This window comes from Apis cerana, linkage group LG11 (assembly GCF_029169275.1).
Source record: "Apis cerana isolate GH-2021 linkage group LG11, AcerK_1.0, whole genome shotgun sequence".
Taxonomy (NCBI): Eukaryota; Metazoa; Arthropoda; class Insecta; order Hymenoptera; family Apidae; genus Apis; species Apis cerana.
Genome location: NC_083862.1, coordinates 7647126 through 7659329, shown reverse-complemented (window position 1 = coordinate 7659329; position 12204 = coordinate 7647126). Strand labels below are relative to the sequence as shown.

General features: G+C 32.9%; 1 protein-coding gene and 1 long non-coding RNA gene across 2 annotated transcripts in view; both read right to left on the bottom strand.

Annotated features, from left to right (window-relative positions):
• LOC107994534 (uncharacterized) overlaps positions 1–546 on the bottom strand; it is a 58640-nt gene extending 58094 nt beyond the window's left edge. The window contains exon 1 of the mRNA XM_017051501.3: positions 142–546. The gene's annotated coding sequence lies outside the window, so the exon portion shown is untranslated. The remainder of the gene's footprint in view (positions 1–141) is intronic.
• A 2373-nt stretch (positions 547–2919) lies between these two features.
• Positions 2920–11558, bottom strand: LOC114577065 (uncharacterized). The gene is made up of 4 exons (XR_003696811.2): positions 10281–11558; positions 10117–10192; positions 8369–8455; positions 2920–3443 (listed from the first exon to the last, which is right to left on the bottom strand). It is a non-coding gene; the product is annotated as an uncharacterized LOC114577065 (long non-coding RNA).
• Positions 11559–12204: the final 646 nt, after the last annotated feature.

Here is a 12204-nt window from a genome sequence, read left to right as displayed (position 1 = left end):
ATCACTTTGACTTCTCTGGATATCTCGAATATAACACGTTTCAACTCAATTTGTCACCAAGAATGATACACGTTCGATGCATCGCGCACGTTTGTCAAATCAATGATGCAAAAACAAACGAATAGAAATAAGTAAACTCACCATTCGAATCGGTGCTTGTCGAACCGGGTCCCTCGACACGTTATTCGATAAGAAGAGCGTCTTATTAGACTCGAGTCCTCGAAGCTATAGGGAAATATCACACTGTCACAGCACCAAACAAACGTGTATCGTTCCTTTTTCGATTTTAGGTTAAAAGGACGTGTGTACGGTAACGCGAACAATGGTTCGATGAGTTTTCATCGCGTCGTTGCGATCGATTTCACCGGGATCATGATCCACGTTCGAAACCAGTTTCGATTCTCGTCCCGGGGAACGGATGCACTCTCGAAAAATGCGGCTCGCGTCTGCGCACAGGCTGCCTTCTGTTCGATGCAGGCGTCGAGTGGCGACTGTCGTTTCTTCCGACAGTCGGCTGCTCCTGGCCTGTCCCTTCCCCCGCCCCAACGGCGGCATCGAGAGAGAGCCGACTACAACCGCGGATTTATGCTATTACCGCACCGCTGCCACCCCCTATGCTCCAATGCGTCTCGGTCTATGGCTACCGCTTCCCGGTGGCCTCTTCTTTTCAATCGCAACACCGTGACACGATGTTTCCTTCGTCCTGTTATCGCTTCCACAAAACCGATCGGAAAAGAATCAAAGAAATCGTTAAAGGAAGAAGGAAGAAGAAGAAGGAACTGATTTTTTTGAAAATCAATGATCAATGGTCAATTTTTATCGTGTTATAAATATACGTTTTTGATGTTACTTGTAATTATACGTATGTTGCAAAATAAAAACCAATATTTTATTACAATGTTATTGTTTCGTAATCGAAATTTGAATTATTTGTAATGGTTGAATGGAGTTAATATAGTGTGTAGAGTATAAAAAATGATCATTTTTTTTTTTCATAATTTTTCTTTATTTTGGAAATTTTCTTTACTTTGAAAATAATACTATGAAAATTCAATGGATCTTTTTTTGATAGAAACTTCCTAGAATAAAAAAAGTAAATTTTATTTAATTAATTATTAAATTATTATTATTATTTAATTAATTATAATTATAAGTAGCAATATTATATTATTTCTTGTCTAGAAGCTATTTATATCAATATTATTTCATAATATCCTTTTTGCATTATGATAAACTATTTTTTTTACAAATTTGTTTAAGAATTTATCTAATTATTCTAATGTAATTTTTGCAAAAACGTTATTTTTGTTTTTTAATAATATTTATGAAAATATTACAGTAATATTTATATTATTATTAAATATTTACTTGTTTGATTTTCAATAATATATTTAATAATAATATTCATTAATACAAAGAATATGATTAATATAAAATAATGTAAAAAATATTTGAATTCTATGGATAACTAATTTTTTTATTATTAAAAAAATTAGAATAAATTTAAAATTTTCACAACCAATATGTAATAATAATTATTATTTAGAAAGAAATTTCTTGTATATATCTTATTTGATTACATCAAAATTCTATATTAATATATTATAAAATAAAAACAAAAAATTTTTTAATATATTTTTATTATTTTTTTGTGTTTTTTTTTATATTGATAAAGTACATAACATTACTGCATCCTTGGCATCGTTTATTACCTTCTTTGCATCATTATAATTATTCATTATTATTCGCCTACCGTAGATAATCTCTTTTAATATGAAAATGTATTTTTAACAGTATATTACTTACTCTTACAGCTTATATTTTAACTAATCTCATATTTTATTAAAAAATTCTATTACTTTCTAAATCTTTTAATTAATGTTTCAAAATTCTATTATATTTTATGCATCCATATTTATATTATCGAATAATTATTTTTTTTTCCCTTAAATATTGTTATACATAAATATTAATTTTGCTTGGCGTTCAATGGTAATTTGTATGCCATTCAATTTAATGTTAGGAAATTATGTATTATGTATTATTTTTTCAAAAAAGTACTGACAAAATTCTCCGTATCTTTCAATCGTGTTAAAACCGGTTTAAATCTGATTTTTTGAAGTTATAGATGATTTCGATAAATGCAATTATTTATAATTATATAATTTTTGTAATTAAATATAATTGTCATTATATTAGAAATTTAAATAATTATAATGTATATTATAACCATATTATCTTAATTGTAGCAAGAAATACCTTTAATAAAATATATTTTAATAATTACATATTTCACAAAATAATAAGTTTCTTACCGTTTTAAATGTTTGAAATAATATGCGCAAATACGTATTTAAAAAGGTATTTTACATAGTATCACGTTTATAAGAACAACTTCAAATTTATTGCTTAATCTTTAACTTGATTTTTTCTTCTGTACGCAAAAAGTATATTATTTAAATATTCACTTAAGAAATCTTTTTAAATTTCAAAAGAAATAATAAAAAAAAATCTATAATAAAAAATATTAACGGGAACATCAAATCTTGGAAAGATTTATTTATCTATCACCTTTGTGCGTCTTTTTAATATTAGTCGGTAACTTTTGATTCTAAAACTTTTGAAAACAAAAATCTTTTTTAGAAATGATTTGTTATACAAGATATACTATCAAAGGTATTTTGCTAAAATTTAATACCGATACTAATAAAGTTGATGATAGCAAATAAAATACTAATTACAAAGATATAATGTATAATTGCATATAAGATTATTTTTGAAAATAATTTTATTATCAAATTTTATCAATAACTAATGTATTTTATAAAAAAATATTATTAAACTAATACGAGTAATTAATAAAATTTAGATTAATTTCATAATAAAACTTTTTCTATCAATTCATTATTAGTTTAAACCTTTCAACCTTTCAATTTATATGCCTAATACGGATTAATACCTAATACGTTTTAAGTATTTTTAAGTATATTTAGAAATGGCAATATATTTTTTGTACCTGCTACACCATTTATTAATTCCTTTATTGTCCTCGACAATCCACTTGCTCGCCTATTGTCTTCGCCTATTATTCTCCAAACTCGAAACTATAACCCTAAATACTTACCGCTTATCTTAAGAACCCATCTACAAAAACCATTTGGTCATCCATGGTATTATTCTCCTTCCAAAATCCTTCAACTTTTTCCCTTGTCGCATCGTTGACTAACACCCAGGGATGGTGGAATCCCTTCGTGCCCCGACAAATTTGCCCGTCAGAGCACGACCTGGACATCCGTTAGACTTCGTTAGACTATATGTATCTATTCGCTGGATGCAGGTCCGTTCCCTCGGTTGCACCCACACGAGATCGGCTCGTCCGTGCGAAAAGCGGCACGGCCACGCGTGTGCACGCACGTGCGTGCCGTGCCACGCGATTCCAGCCCCTACGGAATAAATCAAGTGAAGAAAACCTGCCGGAAGGTATTAACGTTGGGGTCGGCTCACCCCGCGTGTTTTGTCCCCCTTCTCGTATCCCGCGCGGAGAGGGTTAAGCTGCCACTACCCCCGCCACCCTTATCGCGCGTCCCTGGAACGCCATGTACTCCCAAGGGATCTTCTCGTCTGGATTTACTCGACTGACGAGCGCGCGATCCTGCTCTGCGAGTGGACTACTAAAGTGGACTAGAGGAATAGGGAGGGACGAACGAAGAAGAAGAAGAAACGAAGTGGGAAATAACGGGGGGGGGACAGAGAGGGAGAGAAAGAGAGAATGGAAGCGTAGGATGGGCAATGTTAGAGAGAGGGCAAAGAGTGAGGGAATCCCTTATCAGAGGTCGCGCATGACGAGACAAGCTAATTGTGTTATCAGTGCACAACGGACGCTGCCTCTACCTCCGCCTCATCTCGGTCCTCTGACCATCATCATCATCATCGGGCCGGCCGCCCTTTCCGATGCGCCACGAGTGTGTTTATTTTGTAAACTGTGCTAACATGTGCCATGACCCATCTCGTCTGCTCTTCCGTTCGTGTGCTGAAAATTGCAGCGGTCGTGTGTAACGCGACAGATCGAACGACTCTCTCTCTCTCTCGTTCTCTCTCTATCTCTCTCTTTCTCGTCTACTGGTTTTGGGGAATATCTTCCTAGTTACCCCTCGGTGGTGGCTTCCACTTCCGCGTGCGGAGCGTGCCGTGCGTGTAATTAACATGGCGGACATCTTGTTTAATCCTTTGGGACCGAGACTATGATTTAACTTGGCGCGTTTTTATCGAGCGACACGCGCGATAATTCGACAAGGTGCTTGATGTTCCGTAAATATTTTGGAGGGTTAATGTCAGGTGAATTTTTTAATTGAATATGTTGAAGATGTATTTGAATTAATTTCATTGGTAAGACAAAAATCCATAGAATTGTACAATAATTTTGGAAAAAATTTAATTTGGTAATTAAAATGGGTGTATAATCTCTGAAACTATATTTAATTATGAAATTATCACTTTTTAACACTAGAACCATATATACATATATATAAATAATGATGTCATAAAAAATAGATAATTAGATTTTTATTAATAATTTGGTAATTAACTATAAATAAACATATTATTGGAATATTAATTCATACCATAAATAGAAGAAATCTATTTAACCAATTTTCATTATTTTTCAAATGAATATTTCCTTGATGAACTTTATAAATCGATTTTCTTCAAAACGAATATTCCAAAAATTATTTCAACAAAAGATTCAACAAAAATAATAATAATAATAAAGTTTTGCAATCTAATTAATTTTTTTTTTTAATCAATTATTATTGAAAAAAAAAAACTTTCTCCACAATATAAATTTGATCACCTCTAACATTTTATTCATTCCAACTCTTCCGTGGATATATCAGCCTTAAAAGTGAAATTCAGTCAAGATTTCATAAACGCGCCATTAGAATCCGCATGGTTTGAAATTTCTTAAAAGAATTGCGCCGCGTAACGCCGCCGTCTATTACCGTAACAACTGTTATAAAAGTTTACCGAACCAGTTCACTTCCTTACCATATTTCTCGTGCATTACGTTCGTACACGCACGGCGATTCGACGTTCTTGATATACCTAGTGTGGAGAGAGAAACGTTGAACGTTTCGAATTCGAAGGGAATTAAACCGCTCCGAGGAAAAAGGATCCGAATTATCTTCCTGGTGTACGTGTACGTAGCACGAGGGCCTCGTGGTCGTCGCCATCGGCATCGCCGCAACGCGCAGACGGCTCCATTTATTATTCTATTAAATTCGTAGTTTCCCATCGGGGTCCCACCCCTGCCCGGAGCCATCTCTCACTCATGACTTAATGCGATATTCATACCGCGAGAGGAAAGGGAATCCAGCTTGGGGTCCGGTCCATATGCTGGCATGTAATTAAGTCGGACACCCGTTAGATCTTGTCTGATTTTTCTTCTTTTCTTTTCTTTCTACTCTTTTTCATTTTATTAAGTCGTGTTTCGTCGCGATAATAAACTGGCATGATTAATATTGTTTTTTTTTATTATTTATATTAGAGATATTAACTCTGACAAACGTGGAAAACGTGCGATAAGGATTGTAGCACTTAATCCAAACTTGAAATATGTATACACTTATCTATGTGCGTACAGATTTGTTCAAGAGTATTTCGATATTATGTTTGTTGATATAAGATTGGAAAAATATTGGGATCCATCCTATCGCTATCAATACTTTGCAAATTTTATTTATATTTTTTTTTATTAGGAAATACGTGTAATTAACATTTATGTTATAACGATATGTAATCAATACAAATGGAAATTTTTGAACGGGAATGTATTGCAGAGCAACTACTGTGACACGATTTTCTTTTACGTTTCACTTTGTGAAAAGGAAGATTATGCAGGTGTGAGTTCAAAATATGCAATACGTATGGAATATGTATGCAAAATATATGCTAAATTATTAAATTATAATATGCTAGTGTCTAAATATGATAGTGACTAAATTGCTTATTATACAAAATTTAAATATTTTTAAGAAAAATATAATTTGATTTTGTCATTTTATATATAGACAAAAATGTAAATTGCTTTACAATGCAAAATAGATACATTCTTTGTAGAAAATGTGTATCCATAAAATATTCAATATTTTATTATTCCACTACTGATAATACTATTTTCTAATAAAAAATAATTTGTTTAAACTTGAAATGGTACGATATGAATCTCTAATTTAAACGATTATATAAATCAAATGATTAAATCGTCGAAAGAGTGAGAATTATTCAATTAATAACACGTTTATCAAAATTATCATCAATATTTATAGTTATGATGTTTCATATGCTACATAATACAATAACATTTAAATAATGGATTCTGCAATGGATATTGATTTACAATAATACTCAAAGTATTCTAATTATATAGTTGTATGTGCTTAGAAAATTTATGCGTTTACTATGTGTACCAATTTATATTAATGTTTCATAAAATATATTTTATGTTAGTACACCTCAACATTGAATATATATTTATCATTATATGTACTTGACAATAAGTACATAAAGTTCAAGACAGAATAAAAGATAATAATTCATAAATTTTTATCACTCCTTGCTCAAGTAACATTTAACAACTATCTACTCTTAATCTAAATGTGAAACAAAGAATTATAATAATTTATCTTGTCTTTTTGCTTTCCAACAAATAAATTGACTCTTAATTTTTTTTCTTGCACATGAAACATCATAATTACAAATTTTAAGCTATTAAAATGAAAATATCGAAATTTAGTATACGTAACGAAATAGACTATTCTTAAAATATTTTATCTCATATTCTTTCAAGATTTGTTATATTATAATATTATAAATTGCACAACGTTTTTTTATCCTTTAACTAAAACCGAAAAAGAAATTTGCAGAAATTTAGAAATCTAATTTATTCATTCTAACGGTATAAGAAAAATGACAAAACTTAGATTTTTCGATATTAAAATTAAACATTTATGAACGATTCTGCTCCAAATGCACATAACATAACAATGCGAATGCATACGGAAAAAGAAACACGTTTAATTTGTTTAATTAAATCGTAATCGGTTGGAAATCGACGTTAAACGCTTTTTCACGATCCCTTAACGACGTCCTTCGCCGCGTAAATTCGAGAAATGGGAACAACACAAAACGCTATGCAGTTGTGTAAAATGAGCGCGTGTGTAATGTTAATTTCCACGAGCCACGAAACGATTCTCATCAGGCAACGTAGCTGTCCCGTAAAGGAGTATACGGGCATATAGGTCTGTAGAGTAACACCTAAATTAATAATTGCGAATTCCCCCACGGTAATTATGTGTGCACGCTCTGGTCGAACAGGTAGGCGTACAAGTAATTGCACACGCGTGTATACGTTCTCCCTCTCGAACAAGGACGTCTCTATATGCGTTATAATTGGGGTACGCTGGCCCCGTTTACCATAATGCCCTTAAAGGTTATTGTTCGTTTTTTGTCCTCTTTCCTTGCGCGATTCATTCGAGTGATTAAATTTTTATTACGCGATGCAATTATTTTAAGCATCGGATCTTTTACTTTTCTCTGACCAAAAGCGAATACAAAAAAATAATTTGTAAATATAGAATAGGAAATATTTAAAAAGTTAACATCTTGTCAAAAATTATATTTAAGCATTCGTAATAAATGTTTAATATTTAATTTGCGAGAAAGAGAATGATATTTGATAATAATAAAAATTTGTTTGTAATCTATTTGTCTTTCCTTGTGTCTTTTCATGCGAAGAATTATTCATAAACCTAATCTGTGATTATCCTTTGATGAGAAGTACCACTCTACTTAATTCCAAGTATGCATCCATACGACTGTCATGGGAACGATAAGGGAAAACGAAATATCTCATAAAATCATATCAATAATTCATACACGAATCATGTATACAATTCCCTAATTGGCTACTTTTTATCCCCGAAACGGAGAAGTTCCATCCACTGGAACGCATCCCTATCCAATAACCCCATCCCTTCCCCAACTTTCCTCATCGCAACACTTTCTGGCTCAAGAACGAGCCATTCAGCTCCGGCATAAGGCACGTTTCCCATAATGAATCCAACTGGTAGGTACACGAGTACGCAGTAATGCAAAGGGGTTAGAAGAGAGTATAGAGAGAGTGGTGGGTGGGTGGTGGACAGCGCGAGTAGCCTCTCTCTGATGTAACAGGTTCGGTGCATTAGTTTGCCTAAAAGGTTTGCGCCATCAGTCTCTAAATGTCCCTCTGTCGTTCCTCTATCCACCCTCTCATTCTCCCTCTTCCTCTCTCTCCCTTCTTCCCGTATGTGCCGTTTATAATCTCACTTACCCTCTGTCTCCGTTTCGTCGACGCGTCCTCCGGGGAGAAGGAGGGCAAACAGCAGGCCTGCAGCCAGCGGCTCGAGGACGGCCGTCGCTGTAAATTAAGTGCGTTGCATTAGCGGAATCCAGATGAGTTAGCGCACCGCGTTAATTCGCGCTAATGAACAGGTTATGAAAGTTTAATTGTCGGTTAGCCGGCCGGAAGATCGACGGAGGGGGTGAGGGCAGGATTTACGGAAGTTTACAGAAATTGGAGGGACTCCGGTCTGCTCGAGAATTTCCTCTCGGGTGATATCCACACGTATACGTGTATGGTGGTATGGCACGACCGCTTAGCCGCTGCTCTCGATCTACGAACGAGATGGTGAATTTTTAATTGCGCCACCGAGACCCGCCATTTACACTCGTGCGTGTATATATGGAATGCGCTACACGCACAACCTTATGTGCACTCGATTCTTTCGTTACCTCCAGTCACGGATGCAATTTTAACTTATGGATTTCGTGGCGGATCGTGTTACGGTTGGTGCAAGCTGGTACAAATAGGAGTGTAAATAGGAATTTTAAGAATCTTAAATATTGTTAGGAGGAGAGATAGTGCCAAGAGAAAATTCTTTTAAAAATAGATAATAATAGTTTATGGATTTGAAATAAAACTTTTGTTTCTATTTTCTTATCGGATATGGAATTACAGGCGTACCTAATTTTAAAGGCGTACGTAATTTTCAATTCCCTAGTTGCATAAAGTATTTCTGTATGGATACACTCACGTTTAAAAGTCTTCCGTTTTTATGATAAAATTTGATAAATTTTAACTTTTATTATATTTAAATAATTATTATCTTTTCACTTATGAAGAATATGAAATAAATATATCTCACGATTGATTTGTAAATTGAATTGATGAAGTAAAATATTGAAGTCAATCAAAGTTAATCACATTTATACTGATAAATGCTATCAATTTCTAATCTAATTTTCAATATCGCACCTTTTACCGAATTATTGCATAAGAGAATGTCTGCACGTGTGAAAGTACGATTTGGAAGAATGCATTTTGCAACGGACCTCACCCAAGACCTTGTATCGAAAAATGAACGATTCAAGTGTAAAAAATATCTGTTGTGCAATGTGTTTTCTACAGGTTACTCGTTATTTCATATTATCGATCGATTTCTAGCAGCTGACATACACGACTAGTTATTTCGTGATTAGCGATTGCGATTTGCGGTCACAGAGCAATGGCTCAGACACCATGGGTGTACCTTGTACCATTCTTTACTTTCTCGTATATTTCCCTTATGCGTATAAACTGTGCGTTTTAATGTTTCGTGCAGAAACTATTACAGGAAAATATTTTAATATTTTTATATTTGTATAACATATATTTATTATTTAGAAAATTTCCAAATCCTATTTTTTATGCGTCCAATTTTTCTAAAATTAAAACTCAGATTATACGAATATTCGATTATTTTAACATTTTTGCTATAAATCTTGTCATATTTCAAGTATTCGCGCGATTTCTAAGTTTCTTTTCTCTAATATCGCTTTTAATTAAAATTTTATGCATTTATAGAAAATTTAAATATAAAAAAATCTACATCATGCAAAAAAAAAATTCTAAAATGTGCATAAACACACACACAGTCTATTTATAACAATTTGGATCAATCTTCTATAAGAAACGAAATTTCCTTACATTAACTTATCACGATATATAACATTCTTACAAAATAACGTACAGTTACGTACAGTTCACATTAAAATGAAATACTTCCTTTCTCCGAGTGTGCCAAACCCCTTCTCAAATCACTCAACCCACGTTCACCTGTGTTAAATGTCAAAAATATTATTCACAATTTATCTTTTTCCACTGGTAAAAAAGAAAAAAAAGCCATAAAAATTTTCCATCTCACTGTATGCTCTGATTATTCGTCACGTGTTGACGGTTGCTTCACAAATTTGCATCTCTCACTGTCAAAGCGAGGGAACGAGATTCCCGAGCGAAACGAGCAGACCTCCTCAATCTTGTCTTACAACTACGAATCCTAGACAGTGGCGGCTCTGTGCGTTCCCGACGTTTCTGCTTGGTTTCACTTCTCTCAGGATTTCCTGTTTCCTGCAACGTGGATGACCCTACGAGCTCGTGATCGTAGCTCTATCCACGCCATGCTCGCCAAGCGGATCGCGTAATGCGAGGGGAAAGAAAAAAAATGAGGGAACAACGACGTAGAACCGCTACGAGGAATTTAAAAAAAATCTCAGAAGCAGAAGTAGCTTTTTTTTTTTGTTCATTCCTCGAGATTATTCGATCAATCATTGCGTGGGTCGTGGTTTTTCCTCCCATGATAAATCGCGATTACCGTTAATTGGATGAAATGATTCATCGATCCGTGGAATAAGTGTAATGCACTTTATCTTTGTTTTGGTACTGTTATTTGTTTCTTCCTGTATTTTTTCTTTTTTTTTTAATCACAATTCTGAATCTTCTCCGTTCGAAATTACATTTCTCAATGGATAAATCAGTTTCATTTGTGATTGAATCTGTAGCTATGCTTGGTTATTTCTGGTTCACAGTAAAAAATATGTACGGAAGCTATAAAAAGATATTGCGCATCTTTTAAATTTCTACGTTTTTATTTTTATAATATCAAATTTTTATACTTACATGAATGTCATTGGTAAATAGAGTAATGTGCAAATATTTTTTATAATTACTTAAATATCAATAAAAATCATGTGCATATTAATCAATGTAAATATAAATATAAATATATTACATCTTATATATTTACATTATTTACTGATTCTGATTTTTATTACGATAATTTTACGAAAAACGCATAGTAAATTCGTTAAATTTTTGTTTATAAATATTTGAGTTATAACGTTCGAGAAGATTGGTTGAATATAACCGAGTAGGGTAATTGAAACAAACAGCTCGAAGAAGATTAAGTTTAACGAGATCCACCACACTGTGTTCCAAGGGAGGCATGGAAAAGGCCGATAAAAGGAAGTAACAGAATGTGCCAAGAGAAACTACAAGATGGCACTTTTCTCTGATCATAAAGGTCTCGTTGAACGCGTGTCTCCTTTGAACTATGCTCACAGCTGTCGGCTCGTGGCGGTAATTAACAGATTGGTTAATTGATTGCTTGCCTCTCCGATGCCGCGTGGAATTTTTTTCACGCTCAAGATTAAGAGTAGGCTCGTGAATGAGCTCGTGACGACATCAATTCCAGGAATCATGTGTTTCCTCTAATTGTGCCAATCATTCAGCTTTTGTCTCCATATTTATTTGTTAATATTCCTCTATTAATAGTGTATTTATTAAACTTCAGAAAATAACAAAACGATATAAAGATTATACGTGCTAAAGAATTATAGGAATTACGGGATATCAATAAATTTATATCATAATTATATCATAGAAATATAATTTATTGGCTTCATTTGTATAGATATAATTACTGTGATTAATATAATATAATATAATTAATATTATAATTAGGTTGATATAAATATTAAATTCAGCTTAACAAGTATATTATATCTATACAAATAACCAAGTCTAAGAATTTAGAAATTTTTTATCAATTTAAAAGTAAGTTTGTGTTGGATTTAAGTTTGGAATCTATAAATATATTTCATCTAATCGCGTTAAAAATACTATTCCAAATAGATAGCACATTTTATTCTCATTCATTTGATATATAATTTAATATAATCGATATAATTCCACACGTATACTAACACTAATATTGAAAATAAAAAAGCATCTTAATTCGGATTTCGATTTTCACGATGTACTTTCATTCGATAAAATTCTATCCAATTAAC